The 13,311-nt window shown below is 45.2% G+C and overlaps 1 protein-coding gene across 2 annotated transcripts in view; it reads right to left on the bottom strand.

Moving 5' to 3' along the window:
• LOC146783096 (olfactory receptor 6B9-like) overlaps positions 1–12,585 on the bottom strand; it is a 30,260-nt gene extending 17,675 nt beyond the window's left edge. Inside the window, exon 1 of one of the 2 annotated variants that reach the window (XM_085637693.1) lies at positions 12,477–12,585. The gene's annotated coding sequence lies outside the window, so the exon portion shown is untranslated. The remainder of the gene's footprint in view (positions 1–12,476) is intronic. The other variant, XM_085637694.1, reaches the window with a different exon arrangement.
• Positions 12,586–13,311: the final 726 nt, after the last annotated feature.

The following is a 13,311-nucleotide window of genomic DNA, read 5'->3' on the forward strand; positions in this document are numbered from 1 at the left end:
GTTCCCCATATTCAGTTAGAAAAGGCGGGGGCTGGGTCATGCTTGCAGCCGCCAAGTTGGGAAACCAAACGCTGAGAGGAAACCCCAGGGAGAATAAGAACTCGCCAGATGAGGATAACAGGAAAGATCTGTTGTAGAGACCGGGAGGCGCTGCTTGATGCACTGCAAATGAAGTAGATATAAAAAATAGGTGTGCGTGTCACCGCAGATGGTTGTAATAGAGGAGGTGGGAGAGCCCAGGAGATGACATGCCAAATATTATGAAGTGTGCATATCACTGCAGAAAGGTTAGCACCAGGGAAGAACAAGTATGTGTGAATCACTGTAGAAGAAGTGGTACACATGTGAAAAGGCGTGTCACCGTGGTAGGTAATATGGAGAAATAAGGTGAGCGTGTCACTGAAGAACATGACACACAAAATGGTGCGCGCGTCACCGGTGGTGTGTATAACTGGTGGTGTGAATAACTGGATGACAAGCTGAGCAAAGTAAATGAAAAGAAACAAGATGTGAGCTGTGCCAGTCAGCGGCTAGGGCACTGGCAGAGAAACCCAGGTAATATACACCCAGTGCTTGAAGAACCAAGTTGGTGAAAACACTTTGTGAAAGCTGTGCCTGTTAGCGTGGATGAGGCTGGCTGTGGAAAAATTGAATACGTCCAGCGCATAAGAACAAAGCAGATGAAAACACTTTGTGAAAGCTGTGCCTGTCAGCGTGGATGAGTCTGGCAGGCAAATGCATTTGTGGAAAGATAGAAATGCAGACCTTTGAACTGTGCTTTGTGAATATAGAGAAAGGCAGGCGGCTGTAACGGGAGGAGCGTCACCACGCTTGACTAAACTCACAACTGAAATGGCTGAATGCTTGCACAGTGGCAGGTTTTGAACCCCGCTGTGAGGATAAGTAAATGCGTATAACAGAACTTAAATTTCCTTAACACAGCAGGGCTGAGGCCAGAGAAGTGAAGTGCGCTTTCCCACCAGCAGAGGAGGTTAGACACAGCTGAGGGGCTGAAGCAGGAGAAGTGTTGACGCGCCTTCCCACCAGCTGAGGGAGTCTTACGTGATAAATTCCTCACACAGCTGAGATAACATTCCACTGAACATGACAGTTACGCGCCACGCTGAGGGGAGCTGGAAAAGCAGATGCTGAAATGACGGCTTTGAAATGTCAACAAATGCTGAAGCTGTCAAAGCGGCGCCGCATTGAGCCTTCCTCCAGAAGAATTCCTCCTGGCAGGCTGATGAAGTGGCGTTGCTTAACAACGTGCCAAACTTAGTAAATAATTACGTGTGATAACTAGGCCTGGGCTAAAATTTCATTCCGTTTGCGGAAATTGCGATAATTTGACATTTTCGCGTTCCGCGGAAAGCGCAAAAATGTCAAAATTTCCGCATTCCGCAGCTTGGCGATAATTTGTTTCTTGCTCGCGCTGTAAAATAATACATTCTCGCATGCGCGCGATCGCCTTACCTGAATCCCTGCGTTCGCCGACAAGTTTTCTTGATCCGATCGCGTTCTCCATGAGATGTTGTATTGTTTTTAACCATTTACGCTGTCTCGTGACAGTTCGCGCCCGCAGTGACGTCATGCGTCGCGCGATCTCGTCTTTCTTCTCACAATCATGCACCACGAGACAACTGAAAACAAGATGGCCACGCCCGCGAGCAACCACATGGGTAAGTTGGCGAGCCGCAACCATGCAGAAAATCTCGCGAACATGCGGGAAAAAAACTTCCGCATCTTCGCGATATTTCCGCGTGTTTGCGATCATTTTTAACATTTTTGCGATATTTGCGAAAGTGGATTTCGCAAATTCCGCCCACCCCTAGTGATCACAACACACGCACAGAAGGGGAAGGAACACTGAGTAGCAGCGGTGGTGAAAATATCACGATTGAGAGTCAAAGAGCTGTGCCTGTAAGAGCAGAGAACTGCTGGCAGGTGGTGCAATAAATAACCCCACGCTGCAGGAAGCAATTTAAATGCAGTTCCAGTGAGGTTTTCAATCATGATGAAAGCTGATCACTGAGAAGGATAATCTCTTCAGCATTAAAGTCCACGTGAGAGAAGCTGATCGCTGGTTGGAAACGCTAGCAACAATATCTTAACCTTGTGGGCCACAAGATAGTAATTACATCAACGTAGTGGATGAAGGCAGAAAGGAAGGAGCACCGTCCTGCTCCCTTACGCAGACCAGTCATTGCCAGTGTTACAAAGACGTCTGGAATAGGTAGGTGAGAATAAGTGAAGCTTTATTACGGCCTCCACTCAGGAACCTCTAACACTTCACGCTGCAAACCCAGCGACTACCAACTCTGCCAGTCAGGCTGCCTTGTCAACATTCTAAGGCAGCCTCTGGCTCAACTGTAGGAACATTTCAAGGGGTGGAAAAGGGAAGGGGGTGGAGGAAAGAGAGGGAGAGACCACGGAAGGAAAGTGGCGTATAATAAAGCAGACCAAGAAAAGTAAGGGAATTATAACATAAGTATTCTTGATATAGACTTAACACAAGACCACAAATGACAAAAAACCACAATACTTAAAATAGATTTAAAGATGGAAGTAGTCACTTAATTCAAGGTGATGATATGCGACAAATTTCTCACAAAAGTACCTGGATGCGTAACGCAAAACAAACAAAAGGTTCACAGGAATGGAGATGCGTTGGTTCCTTTATTTATTTATTTATTTATTTATTTATTTATTTATACTCTTGTATAGCGCTGGAAGTCAACCCCCGAAGGGGTATCTCCGCGCTTATGCTTAACCAAGAAGCCAAGATCTTAAGCTTATTTCGGGGAGACGATGCGTCGTGCCCTTCAATGCTTGTGCAGAGTAGCATATGCATCTTGGTCCTTCCTGGAGATGCGTAGATTCTCGTACTGCGTTCCGGTTGTGACCCAACAAGATGGCGCCTCGATGCGATGCGACGATCCAGTGTGATGCAATAAGATGGTGCCCTTGATGCGATAACGTGAAGACGATGCATGCACGCCCGGCGGCAGTGCGGTGACTCTGTAACTTTGGAGCTATGACAGGCCCTGTGACAGCTTTGACGAAGGCACGTTTTCTGATGATGCGGCAGCAACCTCTACGGTGGCGACACGCTTCTCCGGCGATGCGACAGAAACAGCTGCGACTGCTTAGTCCAAACCAGTTCTGTGCAGTCCTGGAGCATTTTGTTTAAAGGACTCCTTCTTTCCTTTGACAGTATGGGCCAGGGACATCAGACGCACCACAGGAGGTGGAACAGCATTATGGAAGGCAGGCACAGACCTATTCAGACCCAGGTGCTGACTCCTCCACCACTCTACATGCAGATAGGTCTACTCAGCCCTGTTCTGACTCACCCCATCTCCTGGAATCCCCCAGTCCCTGTCACTCACAAAACCAGACACACAATACACAAACAAGCAGAGGCAGGCTGGATGGTTAGGTAAGAAAATACCTACTTTCTAAAAGTGTTATTTTCAAGCACAGAATGCTAAAACCAACTTCACAAAAAATGTATTTTATCATTCTGAGTTCAGGCATACTAAACTCGAATTTCTACCATGTTCCCTGGGTCAGTTAGGATTATAAGGTGTTATAATCAAACTGCCCATTCTGGCCTATGAGGACTGGTAGCCTCGCAATAGTGAAAAATGAAAATGGCTGTAATTCACTATTAGGACATGCCACATACACCAGGGCATGTCCTACCTTATACTTACAATGCACCCTACCCTTGGGCCTACCTTAGGGGTGTCTGATATGTAGAAAAGGGAAGGTTTAGGGACTAGCAAGTGGGTACCCTTACCCAGTCAGCATGGCAGTACTAGACTGCACATAGATTCTGCAATGGCAGGCCTGAGACACACTTTACAGGCTGCTTCTGTGGGTGCCACAACCAGTGCTGCAAGCCCACCAGCATCATTTGATTTACAGGCCCTGGGCACACATGGTGCACTGTACTAGGGTCTGACAAGTAAATCAAATAACCCAATCATGGAGTCACTAATCAATACACCAATTTACAATAGAGAGCATATGCACTTTAGCACTGATCAGCAGTGGCAAAGTGCCCAGAGTCATAAAACCAACAAAAACAGGTCAGAGAAAATACAGGAGGAAGGCACAAAAAATTCAGGGATGACCCTGCAAAAAGGGCCAAGTCCAACAGCACCTGGGTGACATTTCTCCTGGACTCGGTGTGGATCAATTTGAAGATCTTTCAGAGTAGACAGACAGTGTGGAAGAAGGAGGATGATACAGTGTTGATTTGGCGGTTCATAGAGAGCGAGAAGTCAAGGATGATGCAGAGGTTTCTTGCATGGTCAGCGGACATGGAGGGATTCCAAGTCTTGCTGGCCACCATGAGTTGTCCCAAGGAGAGTGAGTAGAGCACAGGATGAGGACTTTGGTTTTGTCAGCGTTGTGTCTTAGGTAGCTCTCCTTCACCCAGGCAGCTACTGCCTCTATCCCGTTGTGGATGTTGTACTTAGCAACTGTAGGTTTGTCCATGAGGTAGAGGATCAGCAGTGTGTCATTTGTTTAGGAGACAATGTTGAGTCTGTGGTTTCTGAGCAGGGCCATGTAGATGCTGAAGTGGGTGGGGTTCAGGGAGGAGCCCTGGGGAGCTCTGCAGATGATCTCTGTAGTATTTGAAGTGAATGTTGGGAGCCTGACTCTCTGGGTTCAGCAGGTGAGGAAGGAGTGGATCCACTTTTGTGCCTTGCTGTGAATGTCAGTGTCATGGAGTCTTGTGCAGAGGGTGTGGTGGGAGACGGTGTCAAAGGTGGCAGAGAGGTCCAGAAGGATGAGGGCTGAGGTTTCGGCTTGGTCGAGGGTAGTGCAGATGTCATCAGTTGCAGCGAAGAGTTCAGTCTCAGTGCTGTGGTTACTCCTGTGGCCAGGTGTGGGGGTCCAGTGTCTGGTTTATTTCGATGAATTTTCTAAGTTGGGTGTTGATGGCCTACTCAATGACTTTGGTTGGGAAGGGGAGCAAGCAGACCAGTCTGTAGTTCTTGATGTCCATCGGGTTAGCAGAGGGTTTCTTCAGCAGGGGGTTGATCTCTGCGTGTTTCTAGTCTAGTTCTCTGGTTCAGACTTGCTCAGGTCATCCTAGAGGGGTAGGTATCTGTAGTTAGGTCCAATCTTTGGATTCATCTGGTAAACATGCAAAGGTACTCTAAGGATAACAAAGAGCTGTTCTTCAGCAGAGATCAGGATTTGTCTTTTTCTTTTGACAAGGTATCCACAATCCTGTGCAGGGAGTGCCAACATAATGTGTTGTTTCAGTTCCTTACCTGTCATAGTGTGTAATGAAGGGTCAAGAGAGTTGAGGCTTGCGTCCTGCTGCCTGATAGTAGCAGTTGTAATATTTGCGAGAAATCATTGAAGGTTGATAATAATCACTGTAGGGTCGAGCAGACTCTTCTTAAAATCTCAACATTTCATTATGAGGCATAGAACTAAGAAGCGGCCTATTTTTAAAAATAAAGCTTGGCAGTTCTATATTTAATTCAATTAATATTTATGGTCCAACAGTGGATGACCCTTCTTTTTGGAATCGTATTACTACTGAAACTGGAAATGTTTCCCTCATTGTGAGTGGATATTTTAATTTGATCCATGACCTACATTTACATAGGCTTTCTTCTACTAAATTCTCAAATCCGAAAGTATATCATTTCAGTAGATAGTCAAGAGTATTATTCTCTCAATCTTGATGGTGTTATCTCCCCTATCATAAAATGGGATGTTTTTAAAGAATATTTTAAATCTGGTGATTATTTCTAAAATGGCCCATGAAAATAAGACATTTATCACCAAATTATTACATTTAGAGAAGCAAATTGCTAAATTTGAAAGATTATTTATTTCGTCCCAGAATATTACTTTGAGAACCATGATGCAAATACTTAGATATGAATATAATTTAATGTTAAGCAAACAAGCTGGAATTCAACATGCTAATCAGAAAGCTAACCTTGTTTTTAATGCAAATAGGTCAGGGAAGCTCTTAGCTAACTATCTTTGCATCGAAAAAAGATAGAAATCTAATTCATGCGATCCATAGGGAAAAGGGCATAATTGCTGTGTCTTCCCCAGAACTTTTAGATGAATTTCTTTAATTGTATTTATCATTATATGACAAACCTATTCTCCCGGATCCTAAAGCTTTAGACACATTTTTAGTTTCTTCCTATTTGCCACAACTTTCCCAAAAGAACAAATCCAAATTAGATAGTCTTATCTCTGAAGAAGAACTTTTGCTAGCTATTCACTCACTCAGGCCCCAAATGTCCCCTGGACCTGATTGCATCCCTGCTGAATTTGATAAAACATTTGCTAATGTTCTTACCCCTCATTTACATAATTTATTTACTACATTCTGCCAATCTTTCTCCTTGTAGGCTTGTTTACAGATTCTTTATTTATACTTTGGAATAAAACAGATAAAGATCAGACTAAGGTTTCCAATTATCGCCCTATTTCCCTCATAAATCAGCACTGTAAAATGTTTGCAAAAATCTTAGCTACTACGTTAGCTAGTGTTTTAAAATCCCTTATCCACATAGATCAATTTGGCTTTATGAAAAAAAGGTTCTCTGTCAATAATACTCAATTCCTTTTTCATGTCATTGATATACTTTCTACCCACACTTCAGCTGGTGGTCTTCTCACTTTAGAATGCTGAGATAGCATTTGATAAAGTTCAGTGGTGATTTCTGTTTCAAGTGCTATTCTTATTTAATTTTGGAAATAATTTTATAATAGCGTTTTCAACATTGTATGATTCCCCTTCGGCGTGCCTTTTTAATAATGGTCAGCTCTCTAACTCTTTTTTCTTTAAAGAGAAACCTGACAAAGTTGCCCCTTATCACCTCTTTTTTTTTGTTAGAAATTGAGCCTTTTCTCTCTCATATTCAAAACTCTAATGATATCACATGAATAGAGTTAACTACCATTACACTCAAAACGTCAACTTATGCAGATGGTGTTCTACTATACCTCAGTAATCCAACGACTTCCATACCTGCAGCTATTACTGTTATGCATGAATATTCTGGTTATACTTTGAATACTCGTAAAACAGAATTTTTTCCCCTAAATGTCCAATGCACACCAACAATACTGGGTAATACTGGTATTATTTGGCAAAAGGAGAAATTTAAATATATAGGAATATTATTCTCATGTTCTTTAAAATGTTCTATTACACTCAGTAGTGATATTTTAAATACTAAAATCACAGATAAAATTGGCCAATGGTCCCCTCTACACTTATCATGGTGGAGAAACTTGAGGCCATTAAAATGTAACTTCCCCCTATTACTTTTCACACTTTGCCTATTATCCCTTAATTGATTGGAGCCGAATATGGTCTATTAATATTTATGGGTTGTTTCCTGTATCATTCTCAAAAAATAATACTTTTATTTTATTTAATTTTTCATGGACACCACATAAATTATATGAGGCTAAACTTATTGATTCACCTCTTTGCTGGCACTACAAACGTAATGAGGGATCTTTGAAGCATGTTCTTTTTGAGTGCGCAACCATATTTCAGTTTAGGAGAAACGTTTGGGATATTAGTGTTAAAATACTTCCTATTACAGATGCCTTTACATATAGCATTCTTTTTTGTAAATCTCATGTATTATCTTCTGCCTTATCAGAGCCCTTTTCTAAGTGGTAAAGGCATGCGTTGCAACGGAATGCGTAGTAACGACATATATTCCTTTTCTAAACTTTTTGATCTTATTATTTCTATCACCATCAAATCAATTACCTGTAATTGGAAGTCAGCTGATTAGTGGTCCTATGTTACTTCTGTTAGATCTGGGGCCAATTATCCTTTAAGGGGACGTGTAAAACTACATTTTCATTTCAACAGTTATTGAGTCCACTTGATGATTATATAAAGGCATACAAGTATTAGTAATTTGTATTTATCATTTTATAGATGTCGTTGTACACCTCATGCTTTGGGAAGAAGCCTTTGTTTGTTCTGTATTCACACCTTCGTTTCTATTATCTTACGACAATTGAAAATTTTATGAATGTTTTTAATGCAACAACAATATTTTAAAGTTGAGTATCTAATTGTTCATATACCAAAATTGTATAGTCTTTGTTATTGTCTGTTGTTTGCAAAAAACAATAAAATATCTTAAACGCAAGAACTAAGAAGAGCCGGTTACTGATGTCTATTCAATAGGCCTGGGCGTAGTTCACTGAGTTTTGCAAAACTCAGCGAAGTTCCGCAAGTGGTGGAGTGCAGTGAGAACTGCTGTTCGTGCTGGTCTTTCTGCCACTCGGGTAGAAATTCTACCCGATCGGCAGCTCGTGCTCACAAACTTAATGTTTGCGGAGTTCACCGCCCAGGCCTACTATTGAATATTCAGCAGAGACATATATTTGATTGACATCTGCGAGGTAAATTCTGTTCATCTGTTGGGAAACCTCTAGAAATTATCTTCATTGTGGGTGGCAAAGAAGACAGAATATTAACAGTCATGGTGTGCTGCATCTTAATAGATTCCTGGAATGTATCCTGTGTGCCCTTTGGGTTTCTGAAGGTTTTGCAACCATGGAGTCCATCTTGTGTGTATAAAGCCTATCATTGGTTAACCCCTTCGTTGCTAGGCCTTCCCCCCCCCCCGTGCTAAGCCTTTTTTAGGCTATTTGGGGTAGTGCGCGCTTAGGCCCCTGTAACTTTTTGACCACATAAAATATCCACGCCAAATTTGCGTCCTTTTCTTGCAACATCATGGGGATTCTAAAGGTACCCAGGGTTTGTGGATTCCCCTGGAGTGGTCCCAGAAATTAGCAAAAATACAGCAAAAAAAAATTGGGGGGGGAATGGGAAAAACAGGCTGCAAATGAAAGCGTCTGGGTTTTTCTCTGCAAATGGTATCAAAAAAGGGTTTATGGGGCTGAAATCACCATTTTCACAGCTTTTAGGGAATGACTGACTTTTGTCAGAAAACCAACATTTTTTACACAGTTTTGGCATTTTTCTGGGACATAGCCTATTTTTGCTATTTTTTGTGCTTTCAACCCCCTTCCAGTTAATGGTAGAAATGGGTCTGAAAGCAATAATGGATCCTGGAAAGCTATACATTTTTGAAAAGTAGATAAAATTCTGAATTCAGCAAGGGGTCATTTGTGTAGATCCATCAAGGTTTCTTTATAGAAACTAACAGTTAGATATAGGAAAAAAGAAAATTAGTTGAAAAAAACAGCCTTTTGTGTCAACGTTTTTACCTGTAACTTCTTCTAATTATGACAGCTCTTTGAAAGCAATATACCGTTACACCCGCTGGACGTTCCTGGTTGTGGGGATATATAGGACTTGTAGGTTCACCAAAAACCCGACGAACCCAGAGTCAAAAACTGAGCAGCAATTTGCATTGGTTTTTTATTATGCTCCGGGTATAAAGCAATTATTGTGGGAAAATGTATAAATGGAAAATTGGTATGAAAGACACCTATGTATTTCTGAAATGGGAATAAATTATAGAGTTTAGAAACAGTACATAATTGGACATTTTCGAAATTGGGAATACTCATACTAGCATGAGAATCATCGGTCATTTTTCAAAATGACTTCTTTTTTACACAAAGTCTTTCATTTGGAAGGCAGAAATGCATCAAAAATCAATAGGTAATAACAGTTGCTTTACAAATCTGAATTACCCCAAGTCTCCCAATAAAAATGGTACCTCATTTGTGTGGGTAGGCATAGTGCCCACGACAGGAAGTGGCTCAAAGATGCAATTTAAATCTATTGTGCACGTGCAAGCCATCTTCAGGGTGCCTGGCTATTCCGGCTATTGTTTATCATATAGAAGATTTACCACTGTGGAACCCTGTGTGACCCTGGTGACTCACTCGCCAGTGGTGAGAAAGAAGGGTCGGCACTTTTCCAAAACTCACCTGCAGAGTATATGGAAAACTAAGTTCACTTGTTGCTTCTTATTTAACTGAAGGAAGCACAGAGTCTCGTTTATTGAGGCACAGGTGTGGACGCCCTTTGACACTCATAGCGCCAAGACGCTACTCTCTGTGGAGCCAGGGAGACGCTGCTTAAGTGGGCGGGTGACCATCCAGCCGCTACAGTTTGCCTCTGGCGAAAAGGCGTAACAGAATAAGTAAGGAGGTGAAGGGAGACTGGTGGCTGCCTTGATTTGGAGCGCCATGAACCACTGTACTGACGGCTTCACTGCCAGTCCTCCTCGATGTCCCACTGCTGGCAGGGGGAGGTATACGTCATTGCTGCCCTTCACGTCTTTATAGCGGCACAGGCAGCGCTGTGCAGTTCACTGTCATCATTAATACGCCTCTCCCAGAAACAGTGTGGACCTATCAAAGTCCCTTTGCAGCCGCCTGTCTACAGGGGATTTGCAAGAGGAGCTTGGGTTGGCACCGAAGAGCCACCCTGTCGCTTCTTCATGGCTCTACCAATGTATTTAATGTGGTCCTCTTCATGTCCAACGACAGAGGTGACATCAGTGTAGCGGTGGGTCACAGAGAGGGAGGGGGCACGTGTTGTGATGGGCCCTCTGTACCCCAGTTATTGACATCTTTTACTACCCACGCGCAGAACAGGTGCTTTGGAGTAGCAAGGATTTAGTGAGACCCGGGGCAGAAGGGGTACATTCGCCTCCTGCCTCCTGTTTGAGTTGTACTTCAGGTGGTTCGGACCTCTCATGCCCCTGGGCATGTACCTGTTCCACTGCGCTCATGGCTGTGTTACAGCACCCAGTGTGTCACTAGACCTAGTGCTAGGAGGAAATCCCCCCGATGTTTGAATTATAAAATAAAGCAAAAATCAGGGTTCGTTAGGCCCCCTTGGCATTGTGCATCGTTGCCACTGCACCTGCTGCACCAAAGGCAGCAATGCCCCTGCTTTGGGACATCTGAGCCGAGAGAGATAGAGCGCATCGGGTGTGTGAACAAAAACAGCGGTCCCATTGTGCCAGTGACAGCACCACCCCCCACCCCCTTTAGTGAGAAGGTGAGGTGACACACAGCTTCTGCCTGGGTACAGTGCAACTTTTCCAACAGCCTCCCACATCACCCCTGCAACAGGTGTCACAGGGACAGACGGATCTGAACTGTTCGGTGCCCTCTCCTGCCCCATCGTGCACGGGTGTTACAACTTTGAAACGCATTTTTATCTGAACCCTTTCTCCTCACACTGAGAGAGGGCAGTGTTGCTAATTAGGTGTTGATAAATATGCACAAATGCACCAATAACGTGAGAGCCATTTACCATAGGGGCACCTATATCAAAGAGTGCCGTGCAGGAAAACTAGACCTATGCAGCCCGACACTGAGCGCGAGTCCCTCTTTGTTGGTCGAGGTTCACACGTGATAGAAAGACATTTGGAAAGGAGTAGGGAAACCGCATCAATCAAGTAGAGTGTGGACATTAAATCAAATGTTTAGGGGCGTAGCTGTGATAACTACAGCAGGTACTGTGGCGAAGGGGTTGAGGGACCCATTACATCCTCGTTAGTCTTCCTCGCCACATGACTAACAAAGTGAGCTTCAGCTCCACATCAGAACCCTCCAAAGCAAAAAAGTCAGCCTCCCATGCCTCCCATCCCTTCCCAATATGGCCGACCCAGTACACCCCTGACCCCTATAAGAGGCGGGCCGGCCAACCCATCAGCCTGTTTTTTTAGGTCTGCGCTGCAGTTACTCCAGAGCGTCTGATCAGGTAAGTTGGGCTGAGGTCCTGCTCCAGCAGGTCCCGGAGCCCTGGGGGGGGGAGGCCCTGCTTCAGCGGGCTCACACTCTGGTTCCCCCACTTCTGGCCCGCGCGCTGTCCGGTCGACGCTCTGCTCTAGCGGGCTCTGGGCAGGCTTTTGGGCTTCCTGCGCCCCCTCCATTTCTTGGTTTTCCAGGAGCTGTAGCTCATATGCCCTGCTTTAGCGGGCTCTGTGTTTTGGGCCCCGCTGTCTCCTTTGGGGCAGCTGGAGGGGAGTGCTTTTGTTTTCCGGACTGCTTTCGCTGCTTATCCGGTTGGGAATAGAGTCTTTCTGGCCTGGTGGTTATGGTGTTGACAGCTTGCTCTGTGCACAGTCTACCGGGTATGGTGTTACACTCTCCCTCAATTACTGTGGTCGGGTGCGTCCTTTCACGTACTCTCCCTTGCTCGTCACTTGCCGCTGCCTTTCAGGTCCGGCGTTTCCCCTGTATGTGGCCCCGTGGGTTTCTCTCCCCGTTCCCTGTGGCTGCTGTCCTCTTTGGGCTGCTAGGGGATTGAGCCTGTTCGAGCGCTGAGTAAACGTGTTTGATTCCGTGTCTCCAGCGCCTCTTTCTTCGGAGCTTTGGGTGTCGGGAAGTCTATGGGGCAAGGGTCCGGGACTTGCAATTGTGTTCTATTGCACTCACTTGCGGCTTGGATGTTCCCTTCGGATGATTGTTTAATTTCTTGACCGCGCCCCCTTGGCCCTGTCTCCACGTCTTACCTTTGGTTTGCAGGGGTCTAATGCGCGGCGGGTGCTGTTTCTCTTCCCGAGCCTCCGTGTTTCTTCCAGTTTTCCCCTGTTGGCCGTTGGTTCCTTGCTCCAAGGGGCGGGGCCTGTCTTTCTCTGTCTTCCCGTTCCGGTCCTGCGGTTCCGGCTGGCCGGCCCGCCTTGTTTCCGGCTGCCGTAGTGGTATGCTGTTGCTCCGCATGGCATGGTTTCTGGGTCTGGGCTGTGCTGGGCGGCGGGGACGCCTACTCCGGTGAGTGTGCTTGTTGCTTGTTGGTGACTCTCGTAGTCCTCTTCATTTTGATAACACGCGTCCAAGTACCTTTGATTTGGGCACTTCACTTGTGCTCCCCGTTCCTGACTGTGTACTGTGTTGTGCATACGGTGCTCATCCAGGAGCTATAGCTCAATGGTCGAGTTCACTGTCTGTGCTACATTTGTACTCTGTTTCCTATGGCCTCAGGTTCCTGTGCTTTCGTTGATTCAGGGTGGCATTGTGGCCCTGGTTTCATTTCCCGGCGTCTCCTGACTTTGGGCTTCGCTGGTGAGACGTCTCCGTTTCCTACCGGCTTTTCGTACCTGTTGCTGGTACGGTCGTCCTCGTTACTGGGGTGCCGTATTCGTACTAGGAGCTATTGCGCTATGGTAGGTCTTGTGCCTCTGGTTACTAGGCTCTGACGGGTCAAGGGTTCAAGTCCTTTTGGGGGGATTGGGAGTTGCATTCTCTTCCTCCCAGGGCTGGCGTTCTATGGTCCTCCTCCTCGGGGCGGGTCCTGACTCACCCGGCTTCAGTCTCTGCTTCAGTTGGGGTCCGGCTGACTTGCCTCCC

Source organism: Triturus cristatus, chromosome 12, assembly GCF_964204655.1.
Source record: "Triturus cristatus chromosome 12, aTriCri1.1, whole genome shotgun sequence".
Lineage (NCBI taxonomy): Eukaryota > Metazoa > Chordata > Amphibia > Caudata > Salamandridae > Triturus > Triturus cristatus.